Source organism: Triticum urartu, chromosome 7A, assembly GCF_056163025.1.
Source record: "Triticum urartu cultivar PI428250 chromosome 7A, HENAU_Tu73, whole genome shotgun sequence".
Lineage (NCBI taxonomy): Eukaryota > Viridiplantae > Streptophyta > Magnoliopsida > Poales > Poaceae > Triticum > Triticum urartu.
In genome coordinates this window covers 15,435,584-15,458,685 of record NC_141879.1, presented here as the reverse complement: position 1 = coordinate 15,458,685, position 23,102 = coordinate 15,435,584, and the positions used below count along the sequence as shown (strand labels likewise).

The window sequence follows — 23,102 nt, the reverse complement described above, 5'->3', positions numbered from 1 at the left end:
GAAGCCAAATGTCGGTTACTTCAGAGTATTTGGCGCAAGGTGCTGGATCAAGGACCCACACCACACCTCAAAGTTTGCACCAAAAGCACATGAGGGTTTTATGCTTGGATATGGAAAGGATTCGCACTCCTACAGAGTCTTCAATCTCTTTCATTACAAAGTGGTTGAAACAGTGGATGTGCGGTTCGATGAGACCAATGGTTTACAAAGAGAGCAACTACCAAATGTGCTAGATGAAGTTCCATCTAGTGAATCAATCAAGCTAATGGGAACTGGAGAGATTATACCTTCTGAAGCTCATCCTGAAGAAGAACTTATCATCTCAGCACCTGATCCACATGAAGACAATGCTCAGCCTGAAGACATTCCTCCCAACAACAACACAAATCAGCAAGAGCAAAGTCTTCGCCCTATGCATCCTCGTGTTGCCAATGAAGTGCAGATTGACAGAATAATTGACAGCTTCAATGCACCTGGTCCACTCACTCGTTCAAGGGCAACTCAACTGGCAAATTTCTGTGGGCACTTCGCATTCGTCTCAATTACAGAACCCAAGAAAGTTGAAGAAGCCTTCATGGAACCTGAATGGATTCAAGCTATGCAAGAAGAGCTTCAACAGTTTGAGCTGAACAATGTATGGGAACTGGTTAAGCGTCCTGATCCACGGAAGCACAATATAATAGGAACCAAATGGATATACCGCAACAAGCAAGATGAGCATGGTCAAATCGTCAGAAACAAAGCTCGCCTTGTTGCTCAAGGATATACTCAAGTGGAAGGCATTGATTTCGATGAAACATTTGCTCCTGTGGCTAGACTTGAAGCCATACGTATACTGCTGGCCTATGCAAATCATCATAACATACTTCTATATCAAATGGATGTGAAGAGTGCCTTTCTCAATGGCAAGATTGAAGAAGAAGTGTATGTTGCACAACCGCCTAGGTTTGAAGATCCAAAACATCATGACATGGTATACAAGCTCAACAAGGCACTGTATGGCCTCAAACAAGCCCCTCGGGCCTGGTATGACACACTCAAATACTTCCTGAAGAGCAAAGGCTTCATACTTGGTTCCCTAGATCCCATTCTCTGCACGAAGACATATGATGGTGAACTGTTTGTGTGCCAAACTTATTCTCCTAAACCATGATTAACTAAGTTGTTCATTAACAGAAGCATCAGGGCAAAATGGGGTCGAAAAATAAGTTATGACTGAACGTTCTAGTAAACTACCCTGGTCGACAATCTGCACTAAGATTTAGAATAATCATAATAACTGATTGTTATGGATAAGAAGGCTGATTACAGTATAATTAAGGCCTGTGCAACTCATACATGTCCAGAACAACAGCCAACCAGTGCTAGGTAAACAAGAACAAGAGTAACAATCTGTAGGTTTAGCAGGCATTTGCTCTGAACTGCAAATCAAGCAAACAGGAGTGTGAGCACCAGCTAAATTAGTGGCAAGCAGATTCCAAAGTACATAGATAAATACTTCAGCCGACAGAGGAGTCAATTCTTGCACAAGGGTGGTTTGAACTTCAAAGGTAAGAAACTACTGCTCATCTGCATCTGCTAATGGCTCTGAGAAGAGAGGAACATAGGGTAGAAATTGTTGTGTGCTGTTCTCAAGATTAATGATACGACCAACTTTCTGTCGCCGCATATCGCACGCCGCCAAGGTAGCACCTCCATATGAAAACAAGAAAACGGTGTCGCAATCTGGATGAATCCCAACAACCCTGTACTTCATCCTAGTCATGCTCAGAAGCATATCCATGCTGGCGGTATGCTTCAGGACGAATTCTTTGCTGTTACAATCCTTGAGGCACCAAAGTGTTATCTCAGGAACTAGGCTTTCATAGGTAGCTACAACATAGTGTAAGCATCCCTGCGACAATCCAATCATACAAAATCTCGAACAGTATGGCACACGGACAGTTTTCCACTCTTTCCCCTCCACGTCCACCCCCACCACCACAAACTCGTTGCCGGTGTTGATGTCCTCCAGCTCGCCAATCACATACATCATATAGCCGACAAAGACACATTTACACCTGAAGAACGGCGCCGCTTTCTCAACCATCCCACTATCCCTGCGACTCCAAGCTCCTGTCCATGACGAGTAGATGCTCACTCCTGTCATATAATTTGCTAGATAGTCCTCCTCAAAATGAAGAACGTGGAAATGCTACGAGACTGTCGGATCAAAAGCCAGAGCTGCAGTATGGCTATATCTGATTGCCGGCGCCGAAGGCTTAGGGGGCAGCTCGAGCCACTTACCAGTGGCGGGATTGCACACCACAAAACGGCAATCATCCTCTGCCCAATCCCAAGGGGCCGCCTTCTTGGTGCAGCCGCGGTAGAGAACGTGACCATTGCAAGTGTCCACCTGGGCCATGTCCTTGTACTTGTTAAGCTGCAGGTAAGGAAGGGAAAGGTCGAACGGAGCTGCGCCGCTGGAGACGCTGGCGAAGTGGTGGCGATACCCGCTGCCGTTGAAGGACGTGTAGAGGAAGCCGGCAAGGGTCTGGGGCATCTTCTTGCGGTTGGCTGGGTCGGCGATGAGGTAGCGCCAGGGCAGGGAGACACACTTGAAGCGGTGGAGGGATCTAGCAGGGAGGCGGGAGAGGATCTCGAGGATGAGGTCGTCGGTGAACAGCGCGGCCGCCTCCGCCGTCGCCCCCGGATGGCTGCACCTGTACAGCCCCGACTTGGTCTTCTTCTCGAGACTCCTCTCCTTCTCCGTCTCCGCCTCCATGGAGCAGAATTTGGAGGGAGTAGGCAGGGGAGACCGGGACAGGGATCTGCAAAAGGAGGGAGGAAATCCTCGATCTGGCTAGGAAATCATCGACCATATAGTCGGTGGTTGCGATCTTCGCCGTGGTGAGTCAGGAAAGGTACCTTAGTTTAGGGCGGCTACGGTGGACGCTATACTTTTATTTTTATTTTTCGAGACTTGTATTGGATATATAGAGTCGTCTGATCTCGTGATCTAATCATACTTGTCCGTTGGATCCATGTAGGACCACGCCCAATAACCGCGAATTGGGTCAGATGTCTTATATTCTGAGGCGTCTGGTTGATTGGGCTGGCCTCGGGTTAATTGAGCCATTGTACACACATGAACCCATATACCCGTTGTCCTCCTCCTTCATTACTCCACGCTGCTATCTCTACCAGCACCTCTTTGTTAGGTTTAATCTTGATTCATGTATCTGCATATTAAGTTTGCTTTTGTTATGCATGTTGGATAGGTTAGAGAGTAGCTAGTCCGGTGAAGCTTCAGGGGAGGCGTGGGGAGAAGGCGAGATGCTAAGACGTCGTGCGATACGGCGACGATAGCAAGATGCCGATTGCAGCGTGAGGCTGCAATGCTGCGCGAGGCAGCGTGGCCGTGTGACACGGCAAGTGTGACGAAGGCTGGAGCGTGGCGCTCTACGTGCATGTTGAGTTGGCCTAGTCCTTTGGCCGTTAAGAAGAGGTTGAGCAAGGGCCGGGCATAGGCGTGCATGTAGTAGCGATTAGGCTGCATGAGTTTGTTAGCCGAGAGTAGGGATGTAGTTAGTAGAAAGCATGCATGTAGTGGCATGAGTGGTGGAGCAGTTTGTTTATGTGCATGCGTGAGTTGGTTAGTGGCCGAGTGTGCCGGCCAAGTTAGTGCGTGAGTGTATAGTGGGTTAGTGCGACCGGGTGTGGCGGCTGGCTTGGCATGTCAAGCAACCCCTGGTGTATATAAGTGTTGCATTGAGTTAATGAGAAAGGAGGAGGTCGTGAGGGCTAGAGAAAAGATGTAGCCCCTCGTGTGACCAAGGAGAAAGGCCTCTTGGCAAAGCCGGTTGGATTTCTTCCTTGGTGTGTGTGTGTTGTGTTGAGAGACAAAGAAAGAGAGAGAGTTGTGCGAGGCAGCTCGAGGAAGAATAAGAAGCGGCGCCGCGAGGAGGCGGCGCCAACACTCTTATCCCCACGACAGTATCGCTCCCGCCACTGCCGCCGCTGGCCACATCCTCGGGCACCGGTGTCCACCGCGATGAATGAGTTTCCCCGAAGGCGGCACAACTACAACCAGCGTCCCCGGACGGCTGTCGTCCAAGGCAGGGTGGACGAACTCCCTCGATGCTGGTGTACCTCATGGACCTAGGGTGTGCCACCGCCAAGAGACTTGTCCTTCATACTTGTATACTTGTGCTGGGAGGACCCGTGCGTGAGATGGAGTCTTGGGAGGAGCCAGTTCAGTGCAGATTTCCAAGGCACCAACTTTCTTTTTAGAAGAATGGCGTCTTTTATTTCAGATGGCTAAAGATAGAGGGATACACAGGTTCGGCGGGGGTGCCGTCAACCAAATACAGCGTCCAACCTCTAAAGTTGTTGCCATCCTAGCAAATCTATGAGATTCAACATTTTGCCCACACCGTTCATGGCATATTTCACATGCCTTAAAACTAAGCGTTCGAGAATTAAACTCCTTAACGATCATGCAGTAATCTGAAAACGCTTGTCCCGAATTTATCTCCTTGACGACTCTCAGACAATCAGACGCGATCCAGATATTGCGTAGCATCAAGTCCTCACTCAGTGCTAGCGCTTCTCTGCACGCGTGTGCTTCAAGGAGCTCCAGGTCAAGTACTCCATCGAGCACCATTGCTGATGCTCCCATATAGTTGCCTGGGGCCTCCCTGCAAATAACTGCAACTGCTCCCTTGTTTACAGTTTTTGCTACTGCACCATCCACATTGAGCTTGCTAGCATCATCTGATGGTGGCACCCATCTCTAAATTGGAGCTGGTCATTGGGAAGGAAATGATGAAGCAGCCCCTGCTTTCTTCTGCATAAAATCACAGCCACAAATTTCGTCCAAGTACCTTGTATAAATAGGTGTGTAAAGAGCGGGCTCTAAAACTCGCTTTCGTGGATGGCCTTCCTCCTCGCTCACCACAAAGCCCATAACGTGACTAGTACCTCGATGAACTGACCAGCCTTCAGAGTGTTGCTGAGCTTTGCATCGCTCGTTTCATCATAAGTGAGCGGGGCAATAATAGCATCCTCACGCAAAGACCACACCGCCCACACCCTATTGCAGTCCAGTAGACTATGCCTCCACGAATCCAATGCTGCTTTACACAAAAGCATACCGCGGACGTCGACATACACCGGCGAACACGTTCGTCAACTGTCGGTAGTGAATAGTGTGCGAAGCGCCACACAAAGATGCGTAATTTTGGCAGCACTGGGACCTTCATAGTTTCCTCCAGCTTTGTTCTTGTGCAGCCGTATCTGAAGCTCATGTGTTGCCATTTAACCAGCTCCCTCGCCTCTTTTTTTTGTATCAATTAAGAGCTTGTACGCAGATCATAGAAAAACACATCCGTCCTCTCATAGCGTCAAGCCCAGAAGTTCCTCTGGTCAATGTGACTTAGGGGAATCTGCCTGACCACTTCGATACCCATAGGCAGCAGAAACTTCTCCAGAACTTGCATGTTCAAAGATTTTGTAACTGGGAAAATCAGCTCTGAAGCACGGCCGAAGGGCGTAGACAGTGATCCCTTGGTACACAGTTATCGTGCCATATGTTTGTGTCCTTTCCATCTCCTATGCGCTTGATCATGCCCGGGAAAAGAACATCCCTTCCTTCAAAAATCGATCTCCATATTTGTGATGGACGATTACCCACCTCATCTGTAAGAACATCCTTGTCAGGGAAATAAACCACCTTGATAATTCGGGCACTTAACGAATTTGGCTCTTGCACTTGCCGCCGTGCCTTTCGAGCCAAAAGGGCCATGCTGAAAAGCTCCAAGGCTCTGAACCCTAGCCCCCCCTTTGTACTTTGGCATTATCATAGTGTCCCAGATACCCAAGCTGTTTTCCTTTCTCCTTCTTTACTCCCCCACCAAAACATCCTCACCATTGATGTGATATGTTGACACAAACCTCGAGGCAATTTGAAAAATGACAGGGAAAAGGTAGGAATTGCTTGTACCACTTACTTTATAAGAATTTATTTGCCGTGGAAATCATGGACCAGGTAGTCGGTGGTGGCGATCTTCGCCATGGTCAGTCAGGAAAGGTACCTTAAAAAGTTTAGGTCGGCTACGGGGGACGGGGACGGGGACGCGGCCAGCGGCTCTTCGCTTCGAGGACGTCACTATCCTTTTATTTTTATTTTTCGAGACATGGATTAGATAGAATCGGATTAGTACCACCTCAAATTGCTGTTAAGGAAAGAAGCGTGTTAATGTCTATAAAGGCAGCGGCTACCCATCCAAATGACCCTAACCTACTCGTAACAAAACGCGGGCATAAGGAGGTTTCTGAGACTTCGTGGTCATAACCATTGACCAAACGGATTTTTGGGTTCAAATAAATATTGGCTCTCTAATTGTACAGAAACCGATCAATGCACTGATCAAGGCCACACTGCCATTGGGCATAGCCATGATCATGGTTGTTCTTCTAAAATAAACTGGGTAGGAGTTAGCTTATTCTAGAAGCACAAAAAAGTAACCAAAAGAACTTGCCTTAAGGAAAGCGGCACTACACTATCAAAAGCTGAGTGACACGGAGACGGCGACAGGGGCTGCCAATGCCTTCTGGTCCAAGTTCGCAAACATTGGCGAACGCCAAGAAGGCGAGGCAGGAAATGTTTGCTTGCCTTTGACCAGATGAGCGGATCAACAGTAGCCTCTAGATGCTATCCTGTGGGTTGATGGAGAGCCTGGACCAGATACAAAAGTGCCAGCAGCCGGAAACTTGAGAAGGGTGCCTTGGTGAAGGCGTATTATCCGGTTTTCAACATCGATGGGGGAGACAGTCCAGCCTGAAAGCTTCTTCGCCAAAGTCCTAGCCACGCTCGTGATGTTGCCGCAAGCTACCCCATCGACTTGATGATAGACTAGCATTTAGTGTAGTAATTAATGTAATGTGCTTGGGATGCCAAATAAAAACTTGTAGAAACTTTTGGTAAGTTTGAATTGTTAAGTTGTTTTATACCTGCAAATTTTTTGAGCTGTGTCCAATGACGTGTAGGTTAGTGTTAGCTTTGGCTCCCGCTAACTGGACGGTCGGACTGCGGCTGTAGTTGGAGACAAAGAGTGGGCACTGCACATCGTGGAACACCTTGCAAAGAACAAAGAGCAAAGGGTGGCTAGAGTATGTTAGGTTGCGACATACCAAAAAGGTTGATGCAGCCCCGAGTGTCCTCCAAGGGGATCAGAATTACTGATCAGAAGAGAACACAAGAAATCGTATGAACTCGACATGGAGTGGAACTGTGGAACCTCTTTATTCATATGTTCGATCGAACTAAAACATAGTTAAAAGAAAGATAAGTGTACAAACAATGCAGGGTGATGTTCGTTCGGCGGTTTTGCCAGTCCGGAGATTCTAAAGCGCGTTTGGAGAGCAGTTTGAAATTTTCAATTCACCCAGTATTTCAAATTCACGGGGTATAAACCATGTAGCTGGCCTATTCGCTGGGTCAACATTCATGCATTTTATCCCTATCTCAGCACATAGTTTTACTTGCTCCATTGTTGTCTGGCTTCTTGACGCTCCAAACTTGCTCGTCCAACTTTCAACTACCTGCCAATTTGACAGCGCGCCATAGTGAGTTACGAAAAGATGATGCATTTTAGAATATTAAAAAGAGAACACTTAGGATTGAAGAGCAAATGCAATGATACCTACCATAAACAATTTCAAATTTTCCGCTTCATCAATTTTAGTGTTATTGGTCTTTCAATGCACATAATGACTTCAGATATTAGAACCATCTTTATTTCTGTTTTTTATTTGTCAAAGATCGTTACAAAGACAACATTCAAATCATGTCACTTGCAAATTCGGCTGTTCATTAGATACTCTGACTGAATATGTAGGTCTTGACATTAGAGCTAACAGGCCAACTACATTGTCTTTTTTTTTTGAACCTATAGCAGCATTATTACCTCCTTAGCATTAGAGCACTCCTTATGTCCCATAAGGATCTCCATGATTATTACACCCAAACTAAATATGTCTGTCCTGAAGGTGATTTCTCCATTATTTATGACTTCCGGTGCCATATATCCCCTGCATAAAAATTGGTGTAGTTTGTTCGATCAGTGAACAAAGTGTATGTAAAAATGTTGGTAGATAACTAATAAAGGTATCAAGTTCTCAAAGATAATTGCCAGCATACCTCGTCCCAATCATGTTTTTAGTAATAGCGCGACTCCTTCTTTCACTTAAGCACCGTGACAGACCGAAATCCGCAATTCTGGGCAGCATGTTGTCATCCAATAGTATATTTTGAGGTTTGAGGTCCGTGTGAATAATACACTGTTGCTGAAGATAATGTATGCCTTCACAGACCCCCAATATTATTTGATAACGTGTTGTCCACTCAAGTCCACAAGATGCATCTGCAAGGAGTATACAGTACAAGAAATAGTTAGCACTATATGCGGAGAGATAGGCTGAATTGACGAATTTCAAAAGGCTGGTGTGATTTTACCGGAGAGATAGTCAGCAAGGCACCCTCTGGGCAGGTACTCGAAGCAGAGCAGCCTCTCCCATTCTTCTGCGCAGACAAGCTTTCCGTCGTACGTCACCATCATGTGCTGCGTGTCTGAGCAGTGCCCAAGGAATCGCACCGCGTTCTTGTGCTTGACCCCCATGAGACAGGCGACCTCGCTCTTGAAATTCTTGTCCATATCAAAACTCTAAAGAACTTCTTCACAGGCAACGGTGCCACTACTTGGAAGCACTCCGTGAGGAGCACATAGAATCTGTGTCAACTAAATTGTGGCTATCAGCTGGTTAATTTGGAGTGGAGGGTTTGCTGCATGCATACCTTGTAAACCGCCCTGAACCCGTCCCTGCCGATTATTTGATCCTCGGAGAAGTTTTCTGTGATGGCCCTGAGAAGCGATAAAGGTAGATCAACTGGATCCGCACTCTCGTCATGGAACGCCTTCTCACCGTGTTGGTTGCCACCCGCCATCTAGGTGTTGGACACAGCTCCCTCCCTGGTCCACTTTCTGTTTTGATAGGGGCAGAGCTCCTTCCCTCGCCTGAGAAGAATCTGACAGGAAGGTTGTGGGGGTGGAGAAACAGGCAGAGGGGAAGTGGGTGTGGTCACGAGTTGATATATTCCATGAACCTGCACATGTAGAAAAATCTTCAGTCAAGCTGCCTCTCATTACTGTCGCATTTCTGGAAAAGTCTTCACATTGATTAGTAGTTAGCTCGTGGTTTCTATCTTTGGCCTACCAAAAATCTAGACCATCCTCCTCCAAAAATCTACCAAGGATAAAAACTAGCCAAGAGACCCCTGCCTTCTTCCCACCTCCGGGGCTCAGCGCTGCGGCGGTGGCGCATCCCCACTGGTCCCGACTCACTGATGGATCGCAGGGCAAAAATCTGATCTGAAGAACTCAATCTCGAGCTAAGCAAACCCTAAACTTACGAACAAGAAAGAAGATAATTTGGTGCAGCAATACGAGCTACTTTTCGTGGTCCTTTTCATTGCATTATATAGGGATACAAATCACGTCCAACACGGCACAGGCCCAACACGACGCGACCCTGTACAACGCCGGTTTACAAACCTTTCCTAATACGACCTAACCTCGTACGTATACTGAACCGACTCAAACAATTCCTAACACAGCACGTCACCTAACCTGAAGCTTAATTGCTAACATTCACCCCCTTAAGCTTAAGGTGGTTCTTTCACAACTCGTAGACCGATCCTCTTCCTCATCTCCAAGAATTTGACTCTTCCCAATGGCTTCGTCAATATGTCTGCGAGTTGATCTTTAGTGCTCACATATTCAACTTCAATCTTGCCTTCTTCAATGCAATCCCGGATGTAATGATATCTTACATCAATATGTTTGCTCCGTTCATGATGCACCGGATTCTTGCACAAAGAAATAAAAGATTCGTTGTCCATGTTCAACACCACCTTCCCTGGATCTCGGTTGAGAAGATTGCCAAGAAGATACTCCAACCAGACCCCTTTACACGCTGCTGTAGTTGCTGCCATGTATTCAGCCTCACATGAAGAGAGTGCTACTACTTTTTGTTTCTGTGACAGCCAAGACACCATGCTAGTGCCAAGAAAAAATCCCATGCCGGTCGTGCTCTTTCGATCATCAACATCTCCGGCAAAATCACTGTCACTATACCCTGTCAAACGAGGTTCACCATTGTCTTTCTTTTTCTCATAGCAGCAGCCGAGCCCCATGGTCCCCTTGACATACCGTAATATTTGTTTCACGGCTGCCATGTGTTCAGTCGTGGGGGATTCCATGTACCTGCTCACAATTCCAACCGAATATGCCAAATCCGGTCTTGTGTTCACAAGGTACCTTAAACTCCCAACAATGCTTCTGTACATGGTTTGATCAACTGGAGGTGACGAGCTCTGCTTGCTCAACTTGAGGCAAGCTTCCATCGGAGCTTGTGCTGGATAACAATCATCCATCCCATGTTCTTCGAGAATTTTTCTTGCATATGCTTCCTGGCAAAGTGTAGTATAACCTGGCATTTGATGTACTTCGATGCCCAGGTAATAACTCAACAAGCCAAGGTCGCTCATCTTGAACAAATCTTTCATCTGCGATTTGAACTTTTCTATCTCGAGTACTTCGGCTCCTGTGATCACCAAATCATCCACGTACACACCTGCAAGCAAACTGGATTTACCTTGTCCACACTTGTACATTGCATGCTCATGAGGGCACCTCCCAAAATTGAGTGATAACAATGCGTCATGCAGCTTAGCGTACCACGCTCTGGGCGCTTGATGCAATCCATACAATGCCTTCCGAAGCTTCAAGACCTTATGCTCACCTCCTTTCTGAACAAAACCCGGTGGTTGGCTAACATACACCTCCTCCTTCAATTCCCCATTGAGAAAAGCCGACTTGACGTCCATGTGATGTAACTGCCATCCTTCATGAGTTGCCAATGCAATCAACAGTTTCACGGATTCCGTCCTTGCAACAGGCGCAAAAACTTCCTCGAAGTCAATACCATGCTGCTGCAGGAAGCCCTTTGCTACTAGACGTGCCTTGTGTTTCACAACGGCACCATTGAAATCTTTCTTTACTTTGTAGACCCACTTGACTCCTATAGCACGCTGCCCATCCGGAAGATTAACGAGTGACCAAGTATCATTTTCCTCGATCGAGCTCATGTCCTCTTCCATTGCCCGCTGCCAGCTTTCTTCTTCTATTGCTTCATCAAAAGTTGCTGGCTCCTCCATGACGAACATGCATCTTCCCCCTCGCGTCGCCCGTTTCTCAGCTTGAGTAATCTTGCGGCGCACCGGTGTTGGGTACAAGTCCAGTACTGACTTCAGTTTCACCGGCGTTGGGGGTTGCTGTTGTGCACCATGTGTTGACGACGGTACAGCGGCCGATGCCGTCAGCTCGTGCTCGGTTCCTACTGAGGCTGCTGCACTGGTTCCTGCCATGGCAGCGTTACTGCTTGCCGTGGCCACGCTGCTGCTTGCCATGGCAGCGTTACTGCTTGCCGTGGCAGCGTTGCTGCTTGCCATGGCAGCGTTACTGCTTTGGTCGTCCAACACAACTTGAGATTCCAGTGTTCCGGGCGTGCTTGGATCAGTTTCTGTTGCACCACCATGCGCCAAGGGAGTGCCTGGAGGTCCTTGATCAACATCATGATGGTGTTCATGAGAACCGCCGTGACCTGCATCATCAAGTTGATCATATACAACATGAAAATTTTCAACTGATCTTGCTACCTCCGGTTCATTTGATCCGCCCCAAGTCCACGCCTTCTCTTCCTCGAAAATTACATCTCGAGTTACTTGGACTTTGCCTATTGCTGGGTTGTACACCCGGTACGCCTTCGAGCCCGTCTCATAGCCAATCATGATCATTGGTGTACTCCGGTCGGCAAGTTTGCCCACATGACCAGCCACTGTTTTCACATGTGCGACACATCCAAAGGTGCGAAGATGATCCATTGTAGGTTTGTGCCCACACCATGCCTCGTACGGAGTCATGCCAACGACACTCTTCGTCGGCGCGCGGTTCAGCAAGTACACGGCCGTCGTCACCGCTTCTCCCCAAAACCTTGCCGGTAGACCCTTGCACTTCATCATGCTTCGAGCCATTGCTACAATGGTTTGGTTCCTTCGCTCCACTACACCATTCTGTTGTGGAGAATATGGCGCGGTCAGATAACGCTTGATCCCGTGCAATTCACAGAAGGCGGTGAATTCTTTTGACGTGAACTCACCCCCCCCCCTGTCCGTACGAAACGCTTTCAACTTGGCTTCTGCTTCGACCTCTGCTGTGGTCTTTATTAACTTGAAGGCTTGCAACGCCTGGTCCTTGCTCTTCAAAAGCACAATCCACATGTACCTGCTGTAATCATCAACAACGAGAAAGAAATACTTGTTTCCACTTGGGGTTGCTGGTGTAATTGGGCCACACAAGTCACCATGCATCAACTCGAGCACCTTGCTTGCCCTGTACACTGCTTCACGTGGGAACGATGCCCTTCGTTGCTTACCAACTAGGCAGCCGTCACACAACTGCTCAACATGATCGATGCTAGGAATTCCATGAACCATATTTTTCTGTCCGAGTTGCCGCAACGACTGGAAATTCAGATGTCCATATCGTGCATGCCACTTCCATGCCGTGTCCTCAAAATTTGCCAGTAAACAAATCGGATCAGATCTATCGAGGTTCAGAATATAGAGACGATTCGTTGATCTTTTCACTTTCATCAAAAGAATCCTTTGCCGATCATAGCCCCATAAGAAACCATCCTCCAAGACAATCTTGCAACCACGTTCCTCTAGTTGTCCGAGACTTATAATGTTGCTCTTCAACTTTGGGATATAATATACCTCGGTCAGCGCCTTATGCTCGCCATTGCGAGCCTCAAACAGGACAGTACCTCGTCCCTCAATTCTGACAGTTGAACCATCTCCAAACCGCACCGTTCCGCCCACGGCCAAATTCAACTCGGAGAACTGCGATTTATCGCCTGTCATATGATTACTTGCGCCTGTATCGAGATACCACACGTTGCTAGCTGTCTTGGCCCGTTCCTTGTCGTGGAGATACACCTTCTCCTCGACTAATGTCACCGATTCCATGACTCCTGTTTGAGGACTTGCTGGTTCCTCCTCCATGAGCTCACAAGCTTCTATCATCAGTAGATGCACACCTTCATCACCGCCCTTGGCAGCAATGAGGGCCTTTTCCTTCACCGGTTTTCGACACTCAGATTTAAAGTGCCCGAGTACATTGCAATTGTGGCACCGAATCTTGCGCTTGTCAAACCTTTTCTTTGGCTTCTTGCACTGATCATCACCCCCGGCATAATTCTTTTTTGCTGGGTTGTAATTCTCCTTCTTGCCGCCACTACCAGACGCGCTGTCGTTCCTTTTTTCTTTCGCAATCATTGCCTGCAGCTGACTACGCGTGAGCATGAGATACGTACTCGTCTTGCTTCCCATCGCTTGATGTTAGCTTCATCCGCTCATCATGAGCCTTGTAACGACCAACCAGGCCATCCACCGTCAACGTCTTCAAGTCGACGCACTGCTCGATTGCCAATACTATTGGCAAATATCGCGACGGCGCTGCCCGGAGGAAACGTCGCACGACTGAGATCTCTTCCAGATTTTCACCGAGCGTACGTATGCTGTTGACCAGGTGTAAGTGCATCTAGTGCCACCCCTAGTTGGTTTTGGAGTATTGACGACAAACCTAGTTGAGGGACTAATGTGTTTGTGAGAATTGCAGGATAACACAGGTAGAAGTCCCTCGTTGATTCGGTTTTACTACCAGAGATGACCCCTAAAAATGTACAAAGACATTGAAGTCAATGGTGGTATATGAAGATATTCACATTGAAGACTATGACAAGAGAAGACACCACGTGAAGCCTATGGAACGCGAAGACTTAGATCTTTCGTAGTTCTCTTTTATTTGTGTTGAGTCATAGGAACCACCGTATTGTTAAGTGGGGTCCAAGAGAACCAGTCAGAACGACTGAAGTGATGCCTAATTAAAAACCTATGTCTTCGAGTGAAGACTATGAGAGCAAATCTTGTCTAGAGTCGGACAAGTCAGCTTTGCTTGTAGCCCAAGTAAAGTTGCTGTGTGAGTTTGAAATCTGACCGTTGGAACACGTGTCAGTTCCTTAGTGACCCAGGGTCATTTCGGACAAATCAGGTCGGGTTGCCTAGTGGCTATAAATAGTCCACCCCCTACAACCATAAACGGTTGGCTGCTCAGATTTAGTGCACGGCTTTTGTTGTTTGAGAGCAACCCACCTCGAAGCCTTTGAGAGAAAGAATTCCTAGCGAGGATAAAGCCCTAACCATCCAGAGCCAGAGAGAATTGGGCATCACTTAAGTCTTCTTGTCTGAGTGATCTGAAGACTTATTACACTTGAGGACTGTGCATCCTCCAGCCGGTTAGACGTCGCGTTCTGTGCATCCAAGAGACATTGTGGATTGCCGGTGAACGAAGTCTGTGAAGGTTTGGGAGTCTACCTTGAAGACTTACCAGAGTGATTGGGCGAGGTCTGTGTGACCTTAGCTCAAGGAGAATACGGTGAGGACTGGGTGTCCTGAGCTGCGTGTTCAGGACTGGGTGTCCGGGACTGTGTGTCCTAAGGTTTAAATACCTAGCCGCTCCAACCAGACGTACAGTTGTCACAGCAACTGGAACTGGTCCAACAAATCATTGTCTTCAACGAGTCACTGGTTTCATCTTCACTTCCTTTTCTTACTGTTACTCATTGTGAAGTCGTTGCATGCTTGCTCTATCTTTTGTCTTCACAACGTGACTGTATGATCTGTTTGGCTTCATAATATCTTCCTACCTGATCCTTATTACACTGCAGCTATTTGTCATTGTGCTTTCACTATATTGAATACTTGACCATGGCTTGCCTAGTGTAGTCTACCTTCCGCTGCATAGTAATAGGCATATCTCTACTGCTTGTCTTCATAACTTCCACGTTTTGAAGACTTCCATAAAAATCGCCTATTCGCCCCCCCTCTAGTCGATATAACGCACTTTCAATTCGTATCAGAGCAAGGTGCTCCCTTGTTCTGTGTGATTCGGTTTAACCACCTGGAGTTTTAGCTATGTCGACTGCAGGGATAATTAAAGTCTCCGATGCGTGCCCCGTCTTCGATGGAACTGAATATCCCTACTGGAAGAATAAGATGCGCATGCATCTTGAAGCCATTGACGTCAACCTCTGGTATGTCGTCGAGAACGGTGTTCCCAAGGCTGGAGAAGGTGTCACTGCTGCTGATGTCAAGAAGTTCACTCAACTGGACTCTACTGCCAAGAATATCATCTGTGGTCATCTGACCAAAGGACAGTATGGCCGTGTGAGTGCTTTGAAGACATCCAAGTTGGTCTGGGACTGGCTCTCCAAGGTCAATGAAGGCATCTCAACCCAGAGAGATCAGAGAATCAGTGTTCTTCGCAACCTCTTCAACCGCTTCAAGCGAAATGACAATGAGAATGTCCAGCACACATTTGACCGACTCACTGACATCACAAATGAGCTTCAAGCCCTCGGCGCCACTGAGATCACCAAACATGAAGTCGTCAAGACGCTGCTGAGATCACTTGATAGTTCGTTTGACATCCTAGCCCTGATGATACAAGAACGTCCTGATTTCAAGACACTCGATCCGTCTGACATACTTGAGAAACTCAACACACATGAGTTTCAGCTTTCTGAGAAAAGAGATATCTACGGTCCAAACTATGGGCGAACTCGTGCCTTGAAGGCAAAAGCTGTTTCCTCATATGAAGAAGAATCTGACAACAGTTCTGATGATCCTGAAGACACTGGAAGGGAACTTGCAATGCTAGTGAAGAAGTTCAAAAAATTCACCAAGAAGAAAGGCTTCAGAAAGTCTTCACGATCAAGCTCAAGGAATGATGAAGCTTCTGCTCATGACTACAAGAAGAAAACATGCCACAAGTGCAAGAAAACTGGACACTTCATCTCTGAGTGTCCACAGTGGGACAATGAGAACAGAAAGAAGAAGAAGAGCAAGGAATATGACTCTGATGACAAGAAGAAGAATAAATACTCAAAGTCTTCTTCCAAGTCTTCCTCAAAGTCTTCATCACACAAGAAGAGCTCATCTGGCAAGGCACGTGCATTTGTTGGCAAGGAAATGGATTCAGAGGAGGAATCCGCTTCTGAGGAGGCAGAGGTGGAGTCTGAGGAGGAGTCTGATTCTGGCATTGCAAGTCTGGCTACAGCATACGTCGCCAAGTCCATCTTCAACACTGAAGACAATGACTTCATCACCGACACCGATGCAAATGACAAGGACTATTCCGCTCCTACCTACTGCTTCATGGCACGCGGTGCCAAGGTAAACACACGCACTACTCACTATCAAACATCTAGCGACGATGACTCTGATTGTGGTTCGAAACCCAGCTACAAAACACTTGCTAAAATTGCAACTGAACAACAGAAAGCTATGGAACATATTCAAAAACTGTTAGACAGAAGCGATGATCTGTTGGGTGCTGAAATGACTCGATCTGAATCCTTAATTGAAGACATAAAAAATCTTCACGTTAAGTATCAGGAACTTGAAGATCGTCATGATACTCTCTCAACAACTCATGAAAAGCTTTCCTATGATTATCTTCAAAGGAAGCAAGATCTTGAGAAATTGAGAGCGGCTCATGAAGATCTTCAAAAGGAAAACGAGTCACTTCGCGCCAAACAGATCAGTTCCGCTCAGGAAGGATTTGAACCACCATGTCTTAAATGCATTGAGCGTGATAATGCTACTTCTGTTGCTGAATGTTCCACTGCTATTGCTGATGAGAATGCTAGGTTGAAGACATTGCTTGAAACAGGGATGTACAAAAGTCTTAAAGGGCATCAGACATTATGTGATGTCCTCAAGAAGCAGATTCTGAACCGAAACCCTAGGAAAGAGGGTGTTGGGTTCGTAAGGAAAATGAATGCAGATGGCTCTTACTGGAAACCTGAGTAGTACCCCAAAACCATGTGGGTTGCTGCAAAGGAACCTTCAGCAGATCCATCCAATCTATCTGGCTTCACTTGTGCTAACCCCATTATCATTGATGAATCCTTTGATGCAAACTATGTACTATTTAAGAATCAGAATGGTGAAGTGTTTGCCAGGTACATTGGTACTAACTGCAGGAATGGACCGCCTATGAAGAAGATCTGGGTTCCAAAAAGGTGTCTGGAAAATCTTCCTGTGAATGTCTTCATGACACCTCACATGAAGAAGACAAACCTCAGACCAAAGGCTTCATACAGAAAGAGGACTCACCTGAGTCGCACTAACGCAAATGTTTTGCAGGGAAACCATACTCAGGCATATGAATGTGAGAGTGGTTCATCAAACCGCCATGTTCATATGACCAAGAACTATTCTGCCTATTCTTATGAGTACTATTGTCCACCTGCTAGACTGTTTGCTAGGGCTCCAAAGCCAAAATTCTCAGATGCTCCACTTAGACTTATTGCTTCTAAGCCACCCTTGAAGATGTGGGTGGCTAAGAAAGCTTAACTCTCTTTTGCAGGGAAAGGTCTCCAGCAGAAAACCAAAATCTTCTGACGCTATTGCTGGGGACCTTAAAAATCTTGTATGGCGCAAGATCAAATGCCCGAATGGCATCACTATGTATTTCGTTCCTGAATCGCATGCTACTCTCCCTATTAGTCCTAATCTGGATCTAAGTTTTCATAACCCACTGGTTCGTCAAATGTTTCTACTTCACAATACTCTTCGTGAAGCCTATCCCCCTAACTGCACTATAGGGTACGACACCAACGTCTTCAGAATGGATTATTGACAGTGGGTATACAAATCACATGACCGGCAAAAGAAGCCTTCTTATGGACTCAACCTTACGTCCATCCGGCAAGAGCCACATCACATTCGCTGACACTGGTAAAAGTAGGGTATTGGGTCTAGGTAGAGTTGCAATCTCAAGGGATCAACACATGGATAAAGTCATGCTTGTTGAATCCCTTGGATTCAACTTAATGTCTGTCTCAATGCTTTGCGATTTGAACATGATCGTAATATTTGGAAGATATCGTTGCCTGGTACTAATGGAATCTGACAAGTCTCTAGTGTTTGAAGGGTATCGGAAAGATGATTTGTATGTGGTAGATTTCTCAGCAGGGCCACAGCTTGCAGTATGTCTTCTGGCAAAAGCTTCAGAATGCTGGCTTTGGCATCGGAGGCTTGGGCATGCTGGCATGAGGAACCTCCACACCCTTGCAAAGAAGAAGCATGTCATAGGCATCGAAGGCGTCAAATTCAAGAAAGATCACTTATGCGGTGCCTGTGAAGCAGGGAAGATGACAAGGGCAAAACATCCCTCGAAGACAATCATGACCACTACTCGACCCTTCGAACTGCTTCACATTGATCTTTTTGGTCCCACTCACTACTCAACTTTTACCACTACTGCTTGCCTCTATGGCTTTGTAATTGTTGATGATTACTCTAGATATACTTGGGTGCACATAATCCTTTACAAGACTGAAGTGCAGGATGTCTTCAGACGCTTCGCCAATCGAGCTATGAACAATTACGACGCCAAGATAAAGCACATCAGAAGTGACAATGGCATTGAATTCAAGAACACTGGACTTGATACATATCTTGATACCTTGGGCATCACACATGAATTCTCAGCCCCATACACGCCACAGCAGAACGGCGTCGTCGAACGCAAGAACAGAACACTCATTGAGATGGCCAGAACGATGCTAGATGAATACAAGACTCCAAGAAAATTCTGGCCTGAAGCCATTGACACTGCATGCCATACAATCAATCGTGTTTATCTTCACAAGCTTCTGAACAAGACATCTTATGAACTCCTAACTGGCAAGAAGCCAAATGTCGGTTACTTCAGAGTATTTGGCGCAAGGTGCTGGATCAAGGACCCACACCACACCTCAAAGTTTGCACCAAAAGCACATGAGGGTTTTATGCTTGGATATGGAAAGGATTCGCACTCCTACAGAGTCTTCAATCTCTTTCATTACAAAGTGGTTGAAACAGTGGATGTGCGGTTCGATGAGACCAATGGTTTACAAAGAGAGCAACTACCAAATGTGCTAGATGAAGTTCCATCTAGTGAATCAATCAAGCTAATGGGAACTGGAGAGATTATACCTTCTGAAGCTCATCCTGAAGAAGAACTTATCATCTCAGCACCTGATCCACATGAAGACAATGCTCAGCCTGAAGACATTCCTCCCAACAACAACACAAATCAGCAAGAGCAAAGTCTTCGCCCTATGCATCCTCGTGTTGCCAATGAAGTGCAGATTGACAGAATAATTGACAGCTTCAATGCACCTGGTCCACTCACTCGTTCAAGGGCAACTCAACTGGCAAATTTCTGTGGGCACTTCGCATTCGTCTCAATTACAGAACCCAAGAAAGTTGAAGAAGCCTTCATGGAACCTGAATGGATTCAAGCTATGCAAGAAGAGCTTCAACAGTTTGAGCTGAACAATGTATGGGAACTGGTTAAGCGTCCTGATCCACGGAAGCACAATATAATAGGAACCAAATGGATATACCGCAACAAGCAAGATGAGCATGGTCAAATCGTCAGAAACAAAGCTCGCCTTGTTGCTCAAGGATATACTCAAGTGGAAGGCATTGATTTCGATGAAACATTTGCTCCTGTGGCTAGACTTGAAGCCATACGTATACTGCTGGCCTATGCAAATCATCATAACATACTTCTATATCAAATGGATGTGAAGAGTGCCTTTCTCAATGGCAAGATTGAAGAAGAAGTGTATGTTGCACAACCGCCTAGGTTTGAAGATCCAAAACATCATGACATGGTATACAAGCTCAACAAGGCACTGTATGGCCTCAAACAAGCCCCTCGGGCCTGGTATGACACACTCAAATACTTCCTGAAGAGCAAAGGCTTCATACCTGGTTCCCTAGATCCCATTCTCTGCACGAAGACATATGATGGTGAACTGTTTGTGTGCCAAATTTATGTGGATGACATTATCTTCGGCTGCACCAATCAGAAGTACAGTGAAGAGTTTGGCTATATGATGCAAGAGCAATATCAGATGTCTATGATGGGGGAACTGAAGTTCTTCCTCGGTCTTCAAATACGACAACAACGCAACGGCATCTTCATATCTCAAGAGAAGTATCTCAAAGAGTGCCTGAAGAAGTTTGGTATGCAAGACTGCAAAGGCTTCACAACACCAATGCCAGCCAAACATCATCTGGGTCCCGACGACAATGGTAAAGAGTTCGATCAAAAGGTATACCGCTCCATGATTGGTTCTTTGCTTTATTTATGTGCATCTAGGCCAGATATTATGCTTAGTGTTTGCATGTGTGCTCGATTTCAAGCGGCACCAAAGGAGTCGCATCACTTAGCTGTGAAGCGAATTCTTCGATATTTGGCTCACACCCCAACTCTCGGATTACGGTATCCAAAGGGCTCAGAGTTTGATCTGGTTGGATTCTCGGATGCTGATTATGCTGGTGACAAGGTTGATCGGAAGTCTACATCAGGCACATGTCACTTTCTGGGACGATCACTTGTATGTTGGTCTTCAAAGAAGCAGAACTGTGTATCCCTCTCCACTGCTGAATCTGAATACATTGCTGCTGGATCTTGCTGCGCTCAGCTTCTGTGGATGAAGCAAACTCTCAAGGACTATGGCATTCATCTGAAGCAGGTGCCACTTTACTGCGACAACGAAAGCGCCATCAAGATTGCCAACAACCCAGTTCAGCACTCGAAGACAAAGCACATAGAAATTCGTCATCACTTTCTCAGAGATCATGTTGTGAAGGAAGATATTGATATCATACACGTCAACACTAAAGAGCAATTGGCAGATATCTTCACCAAGCCCTTGGAGGAGGAGAGATTTTGCAAGTTACGGTGTGAGCTAAATATCCTGGAATCCTCAAATGTCCTGTGATCAGGCACACATCCTAACACTTATGCATATTGATGACTTAGATGTGCAACACATGAAGTAACGTATATCTTCAATCAATGAAGACATACATTCTAAGTGTGAATACATTAATGTGGAATTTGACTTCGGAACGCCACGATAATTGTGCGCCGTGTCTGGGTCTAATACTTCCTATACGGTGGGTAACGCCACCACCAAACGTTCTATTTTGAAGTGTTTCACTCATGGCGTTACCTTGCAATGTCTTCACATTTGGTTTGGCTTCAATCTCAACATGTCTTCATGATTATCTTCACTATGTTGATTATATAGATATATATATATATATATATATATATATATATATATACTAGTGTTCTGTCCTCTACAGCATTCACTTATAGCTATGTCTTCTTGTTTGAATCTTTTGAACTAAGTGAATGTGATCGGACCCTAACCTCTCTATGCTTTCTATCTCAAATTCTATCTCTCCAAGTTATATGCATTCTATTGAAACTGTCGAATGTCTTCTCTGCGTCCTTGTCAGCAGAAGACACAGAGACAACCTTTAAGTCCATTTTCAATGCTCATTTATCCACATGAAATCCGGAGAAGTAGGAACGACCACCCGACAATCCAGGCGTGCGTGGGACGTGGAACAACCCCCAAACTCCGCATGATGGGCACGTGTTACTCAGATGCGAATCACCAGGGGCACCTGTGTAATAGCGTAGTGCCGCCCCTGTAACTATAAATACACACTCACTGCGGTCATTATCCCTTCTTCCACCCTCGCACGAACCCTAGCGCCACCGCTAGCCCTCGACGACGCCGGCGACGAAGCGCTTCGCTGCCGCAACCTCTCCGACACCGTCTTCACGCCGATCGCGGACATCGTCCTCTCCGCCGTCGCCGTAGGTGTCCTCCGTCGCCAAGTTAGGGCACGGAAGATTGAACTGCTTGGCCTCATCTCCCACTCCGTCTAGCAGTTCCAAGTGTGGTAAATAAAACTTCTTTTTACAGCCCCTTTTGATCCTATGGCTTTGTCACTTTCTACCATAAGAAGTTTCTATTCACACAAGTTAGATCTCTCTCATACTGCATCTCATGCCATGCCTAGTATATTCACTTGTGCTTCACAAAGTAGTTAGATTCCTCACTTGTACTGATCTGTGGGTTCGTACAAATCTGGAACCAACTTCTTATCTATGAGTGAATGTCTTCGCACAATGAGGTCAATGTCTTCTAAACTGATTTATCTTCAAAATCTTCTAAGAATGCATATGACCTCTTCCCCTTCCCTCGCACCTTAATGCTGTCATAGGTACATGTCCATGGGAGAATCCTTTGGTTCTCATAGTCTGCATTCATTTGCAGAATTCTTACAGCATCACATAAATTCTTCTGAAGCCAGTTCCTGTTGGTCCAGCAAGAGAAAGCCTTTGAACGTCTTGAAGCCTTTCAAGTTAAAGTTTATGGCTTCAGAGAAAGCAGCAAGGAAGGGGGACAGACAGCGTCGTGGCGGAACATCCAGAGATCTGCCAGATGAACTTGCCGAAATGTACAAGACAGATTCTGAAGAGGATTACAGTCAGCGCAAGACCCGAATCCAATGGATTCGACGATATTGGGCAGAACAATGGTTCAAATACCACTTCACAACCCAAGAGTATGCTGAGAAAAATGCCATCAAGAGACCGTGGGGAGACATCCTATTCAAGAATCTTCTACCCAGGTCCAGAGATGAAGCCATTGCTCAAGGCTTCTATCCATGCATGGTCCGTGGACCACAGCCTGCTGATGCACACTCGTCGTCACTGCTATGGTGTCGTGACGACAATATGTTCAAGCGCAACTTCCAGTTTGCCCAGAACTCAGCGAAGCAGAACAAGAAGAAGTTTGGGTTAGACTTCAACCCTGGTCCCTCATCACCAAGGGCAGATGGCACACGACATGCAGAACCCAATGTCATCGGTCCTTTCGCCAACCTTGAAGGCCTCATCACCTACATCGTGGTTCAAGGGACTGCAGTGAATGAGCCTGCAGCTGACACTGAGTCTGATGACGCGCCTGTAGTGCCGAAGCCAAAGCAGTTGAAGAAGCCAAAAGCTTCA

General features: G+C 46.4%; 2 pseudogenes; both read right to left on the bottom strand.

The window, feature by feature from the left end:
* Positions 1-1,558: 1,558 nt before the first annotated feature.
* Positions 1,559-2,764, bottom strand: LOC147956967 (F-box protein At5g18160-like; annotated as a pseudogene).
* Positions 2,765-7,832: 5,068 nt separating this feature from the next.
* On the bottom strand, positions 7,833-8,986 carry LOC147956966 (cysteine-rich receptor-like protein kinase 40; annotated as a pseudogene).
* Between the last annotated feature and the right edge of the window lie 14,116 nt (positions 8,987-23,102).